Raw genomic sequence first — 7,070 nt, forward strand, 5'->3', positions numbered from 1 at the left:
TGGGGTGCTTCGTGGTAAATAGATCACTAGCATTGTTCTAGGCAATACGTCCTACCTGTTATGAATAAAAATGATCTGTCGGGATGACAGTGGATAGGGAAAGGGGATTTGTATTCCGAGCCACGTGTCGGAGCAATTTCCCGATAACATTGCAAAGTGGTCACTTATATCGCAGCAATATCTGTTATTGTTATTTTCAATGTAAAATTGGGCCTCTTGATCCATATTTATTACCAATTGAGCGATGCTCCCATATAACATGAGATGACACATAGCTAGTGGTTCGTCCTTTTCCCCCTGCAGCAAATCCAATACATTCACATTCTGAATTTTTATCTAATACAGTTTATTAGATTGTTTGGCTACAGAGGGAAAGCAATATATCACATGTATAAATAATAGGCATGTATTTCTTCCTTTTACATATTTATCCTTACACAGTGTCTCATTGACAAGAACACTAGGTTATTACTTGAGTTAATGAATAGTGGACAAACTCTGGCTGTTGCTGAATACTGAGAACGAACCTGGCATTTTACTTTTCCTATGGGGCTGCCGAAACACGGCCTGTTTGCAACCACAACATTCCCCAAGACTGTTAGCCGTGGATTTCTTTTTCTTTGTCATGCTTCCCAAATTACATCCGGTTTAATGCTACGTCGTATATGATATCGGGTTAATTTATCTGAAGCATCCAGCACCCCGTGTTTTACTGGGGAACGTGGGAGTGTAAAACAGGCCCGTGCTGTGATCACAGAAAACCTGTCATTTGGGGGACTGTAGTCGCATTGGGGCGGACTGGCACGGCATGAAGTAGACAAGATGTAGCTATATTTACTTTCTTCTTCTCTTCCCCGCTACGTGGGACATGACTGTTGCCCAGATGTGAACGGATAGGTAGTTTCTTGCTCACACACACACACACAGCTACACACCTGCACATCTACACAGAAGCGGCAACGACAACATTTGGCATTGATGAGGCCCATTGTTGCCAATCCCATGGAGGTCATGCCTACCCTGGTGTGGAAACCAAATTACCCTCCACCCCCGTTCCTGCACTCTCCCGAGGGGGGCGCCGGTTGCCCTGTGAGTAAGCTTGTACCGTAGCTGCCCTTGACATACCTTCTCAGCGGACCCGGGGACACCAGGTTGGACGTCAGGCCTTCCTCAGCCCCGTGAGCGGTATGCCACGCGCCAGATGGCACCAGCTGTGCCGGAGGTTTCACAACGGCGGACACCTGTCCACCCTGAGCCGGGTTCCAGAAGCCATCAGCGGTGGCCGTAAAGAGCCATCAGCGGGAAATGAGGCGGTAACCTCGAAGTGAAAGGCCTCGTGGCCCTCGCTGAGATGCCTAATGAGGTAGCGGCGTCGCGGCCAAGCCACGTTTAGAGACGGCGGCCGCGTTTACTCCATCATCGTTTCCCTCAGCACGCCACTGGCCCGAGGACGTTTCCGCCAACACTTTTGTCATGTATTTGGCATGGGGTGTTTGGAATTACTGGATGCCTGGTGACATCTGACTTTGGTCAAGAACATGCACGGCTAATTTGGTCAATTTTAGGAACAAATGTGTTTTGCCGGACAGTAATTTGCCTTATTACTTGTGACGACACACCTTCCCAGGGGTGCAGGAGCATTTTAGGAAGAACTGTTGGCCATCACTCTGACAATCGTACTGTTGTAAAGAATATACAGTGGTCCTGCTGGCCTGTGGGTGATGCAAGTATACTAGAAAGTAGATCGGTATAATATTCATCTCTTTTTGTTTCCTTGTCACGAGCACGGCTTCAGCATTTTCAGAACAATATTCCTGTTTTCATTACTCTCGGATCCGGATGCTACGAGAATCTTTGTTCAATTACCTCGGTCCTGTGATGTGATATTAAAAAGTCATTATAGAAGCGAGCCACGCGAGAATATGTTTAATATGTACCACTTTGGTGTCATGACCCGTGTTATTTGTGGATGTGCGACACCTGAAACGTGAGACATGAATTACAGACAAGCTCTGCGGCGTCTCCTTTGTGGCTTACGACGGACTCCTGGGCCGCTCACATTTGCATCTCGCCATCAAACGGCTCGACCACTCTTCTAGGATTCAAAGCAATAAATTAACACCATTTTGTTTTCCTTCCTTGTCTCTTTTGCTGCCAATCTCCTTTGTTTTTTCGATGATCAAACGCCAAAGTCACAGCCAGTATTTAAATCATCTTAAGGCAGAGCAGACACTGTCTCCTATGGCATTCTTTAAAGTCATTTTAAACCCTTTTTAGATCGTTGGCACCCTAAAAGTTTGTTGGGGTCATGTTATGGTGGGATTTATTCATTTTGGGGACAAAAGCCATGACAAGGTGTCTACGCTGGTCTGAGGAGTCCCCATTCGACAGTGCAGTGATTTGAGAACACCAAGACCAACTAAGCTGTGTGACAGTATTTCGCTGGCCTATTGAATAAAAAAAGGGTGATTTGTTTTACACAGCAGGGCATGAAGAAAGAACTGTGGTTCCTATGGAGATGAAAAGCGCAAGCCAGTGGTGAGGAGTCGGGATGGGTGGCTGTTTTTGCTTGGCCAGGAGCTGGGTCCTTCAGATGTGTGGACCGCAAACCATTCCTGCACTCGCTGGATTTCACAACTTAATGCAAGAACATCAGGGCCTGTTGAGATCAGGGGAACTGTAGAAAGTTCAAGCCATATCCTGCTTTTAAATTGCTTTTTTTTATGTTGAAATATACAGCGTATTAAAATGAAATGCCCCTATAGTGAAAGTGTTTTTCCATGTACTGGGGCAGGATATGAGAGAGCAGGAGGTAAAATCTTTGCTGCCATTATTTTAAATGCCATAAAAGAAAATTATATATATATATATATATATATATATATATATATATATATATGTATATATATATTTACTGTATATTTACTGTTAATATAGTATATGTATAAATATACCTACTGGGGTTAATATTATCATACTGTCATTATAAAATATTTCACAGGGAAAACCAACGAGTGTGATTCTTTCCACTCGAGTTTCGTAATATTGTGCGCATGTGTCTTAATTGTCCCTGGTGTACCTTTCCCGGATCTGTGTCGATCGAATCATAAAGGTGTCAACAATTGCCTTTTTTACAGGGAGACACGTTGCCAAATCAAATCTGTGAGTGTTGCTGTAATGGAGGATCATAGACAGTCTGACAGGCCGAGCCGAGCCAGGTCCGGCCGAGCTATTTAACCCCTCAGGTTACCGTGTTTGTGTATCACTTATTGGGCTGTTAATAGATTCCCTTCATTTCGTGCGAGACATGGCCTGCGTCCTCACTGGGCCCCCCAGTTGCTGTACAATGCAGGGCACTACTTTTCACCAGGACTTCGGCTGAAATAGGGAATAGGGTGGAGCGTTTGTGAGGCCGCCATGTTGATTGGAGCGCGGAGACTTACCCCATTACCGCAACAGCAGAACCTGTGGTCCAACTTCTTTAAGAGGATCTGGTTAAAAAGCTGCTGGAGTCTCCACCTCTTGACAACATCCCAGCTGTAGACTAGCAATAGCAACCCTCCTGTGACGGGTTTTAATTATCGGCTTCCGCGATACCATCAGTAAGTGTGTAATTACGTGTCAGTTTGGCTGGCTGGTCGGAATGAAGAGTGGAACAGGCGAGATGATTGTTGAAAGTGTGGACTCATATTTAAACAATTCAAAATGTGTAGCTGTCATTAAACAGAGAGTGTCTGACCCTGGCTGTCACTCACACCTCCACTGTGCATAGAGTTTTTCTCCCTCTCTCTTTCTTTCTTTCTTTCTTTCTTTCTTTCTCACTCTCCCTCCCTCCCTCCTTTCCCTTCTCACATTGTCCCTCTCTCCTTCTCTCCCTCCCTGTCTCCCTCCTCACACTGTCTTCACGCTCTGATAAGGTATGGAGCAGGAAATGTGGGAAGCTCTGTATGAACCCTGCTGCTCTCACCAACACTCTACCCACTTCCTGTGTTGTCTAAAAGCACATGCTTAAGATGTTCTACTGCCTGCCATCATGTAACCAAGCCCAATAAGGAGTAACAAAGAAAATACACATGCTGGGAAAATTACAATAATAACCTTTGAAATGAGGAAAGTCAAAATAAACTGTTTTAACTAAACGGATATTTTAATAATTGTCAGTGACTTCAATTTAATTCTACTTGTTCATGGAGAAGTGTTGCATCATGAAACAGACATGAACAGCCATTACATTATCCAAAGGAACATAGGAAAAAGGATAATATTACATGAATTACAAATATACACACTTTAACAGCCTGTGCTGAAGGCTTAAGTTTGGAGGCCTCTCAACACATGGTCAGAGCAACCTGCTGAGAGCCTCACAGCCAGCCACAGCTCAGCCCCATTAACACAGTCAAAAAAAACACCTTTGATATAATGAAATGCAATAATATCTCCTCTTTCTGCTTTCCAGCACTCTTCAATTTACAAGGACAAGCACCTAGGCTTTGGCGCCCTGTCGATAAGAAACGCCTTGGAAGGCAAAGCAGGAGGGAGGGTAGGCTGGGTGGGGGGACTAAGTTCAGGGGGGGGCAGGGTTGGGGTAGGTTGGGGCTGGAGGCGGGAAGGGGTTGGCAGGGGGTGTTCCTGCGGCTGTAAGATGTTGTGTCCCAAGGACAAGGGGGAAATATCCATCCTGTAATGAAAGCAGGGTGTTCATTCCAGATACACCTCTTCATTGGGAAGTAATGACTGGGGAACATGTATTATCTTAGACAGGAGGGTCATTTATTTTCTTTCACTTAACCCTTTGGAAAATCGAGTCTACAATTACTATAATTATTTTCTTATTGCAAAGAATTAACATTTATATATATATATATATATATATATATATATATATATATATATATTTTTTTTTTTTTAAAGGTGTGCTGTCAGACTGAGTACATTCTGGAATGGAAAAGTCAATATGTACTGTATGTATAGTCTGAGACATCAGCTAACCTCAACCATTTTATCAATGACACCCTGGTGCTCAGAGCTTAAATTACAGTCAGTGTTTACCCAAGTGAATTCCATAATAAAGAAGTTTGACATATAAAGACATTTACATAAATTCTGTAATATGCATAGCATACATACTGTAAGCATAATTGATATCTTAAGTAAATTGTACATCAATGAATCCCTAAAAACGTGAAATATTACCTATTCATGTTTGATTAATGACATTCTTCCAAATGAGATTAATAACAAAAGCAAGTACATTAAATTAAAATCATTAATATTCGATGCATTGGAAAAATAATGAGAATTGCTCAGCTGTGTTTGAATAATACAAATTATATGTGCATTACTAATCGCCTAAATATTGGATTCATATTTTTAAATAGCCTACTGTTGTTCACCAGGACACACACATAAGTACCAGGAATATGCAAGAAACATATGCAATTGTGTTCGCTAGCTACTCAACTAAACAATGTTCTGTGGGTAATTATACCCTGCAGTTGATATCTATGAGACTTGGGTGTTTTGCACTGACGTCAATAAATGACTGTCCTAAAGTAGACCACGCACACACCGATAAGGCTAAGACGCGATCCCATGAGCTTTTGTGTAGGAAATATGAAACTGCAATGATTTTTAAAACACTGGGAAACAGACTTTTCCAAGTTTCCTATTTCCCAGTCTTTTAATTCTTCCCCAATGAGAGCAAAAGATCACTGTGACAGGCCACAATATTCCTCGTTAACCATTGGTATGCAGCATATTCCTAATAGAATTTGGCAGAATTAAGTGGTGGTTAATACAAATATTATTTCTGTATTAGCTCATCTACAGTCACACATTTCTCTCCGGACAGATGACAGAGACTTATTATGGGATGGTGGTTATATAAACAGTTCATTCACACATCCTAAGTTTCCTAAAGTCGGTCCATAGGTCAACACACTGCGGCACTAATTTGTTGACCCTGAGAGTGGAGAGGTCAGGAGTTCAAAGTGCAGCAGCAGCAGAGTTAGCCGTATTGGTGTGCTCCGGCCTTCAGCGCCGGTCTCACACCGCAGGAAACATCTCCCTTCCACGGAACAGAGGAGTTTTCTTCAAAAAGAGCGGATTTGGTTAGCTAAGTAAATCGTCCCCTAAATCGCCCTTGTGTCAAACAGAAAACATTTTACAGGGAAAAACAAAACGTGCATCAGGGAGTCACATTCTTTGCCCTGTACAGGTTTCGCTCCACTACTTTTGTTATAGGTCGGCCATGATGGGTTTATCTTGAGCGATTTATGTTTCTCAGTAAAATGTATCGAACATTTAGTAACCAGTACATCCCTGAAATAAAAGTAAAACATGTCCTGTTTTTTTTTACAGTCAGGCATGTTTTCCCACAACTTCTTAAAAAGAGTCAACACTGTTCTTGCCCAGTTCAGTGCGTACAAATTTGCATCCTTGCTTTAGAAATGAATGGTCAATACATCACGAAAAATGATTTTAAAGCTGACCAAAGGGTGATCTGTCAGGGTCATCCAGTCCAACCCAAAACCGCGTCATCGAAATAAATTCCACGGAGCCACAAACCATCTTCGGATGGACAACGAACGTCCTGCCGACTCCTTTTTGTTTGCAGCCAATGTCCTGTCTGTGACCCTCTGCGGAAGTGGATATTATTTTCCACAGACTGCTGAACTTTCTGGCTTGAGTGAGAGAGGACAGAGGCTATCAAACCATTAATGGTCACATACTTTGAATGTAATTACTAGTTAATTACTTCCACATGTTAATAGAGTTTTTGGAGAAAGAGTATGCTTTTTTTTTTCTACATGAGCTATTGTTACAGTGCCTGAAATAATTTCCATGTGATAGTTTTCAGTGGATATCAAAATCTGAATAATTATGCTCTAATTAAGAAAAGTAGGGCCTGCTCCAGAAGTTAAGACTGCATTAATTTGAATGTTTTTACAGTTCTTTAATTGGGATAAGGGCAGTAAATTATGAGGTGCCCCCACACTCCAGCAAGGACTGCCTCCTTTAAACCCCTACTCAAGGTCAGACTAACTCAGTCAGCCCAAATGGCACCCTTC

This window comes from Esox lucius, chromosome 6 (genome assembly GCF_011004845.1).
Source record: "Esox lucius isolate fEsoLuc1 chromosome 6, fEsoLuc1.pri, whole genome shotgun sequence".
Lineage (NCBI taxonomy): Eukaryota > Metazoa > Chordata > Actinopteri > Esociformes > Esocidae > Esox > Esox lucius.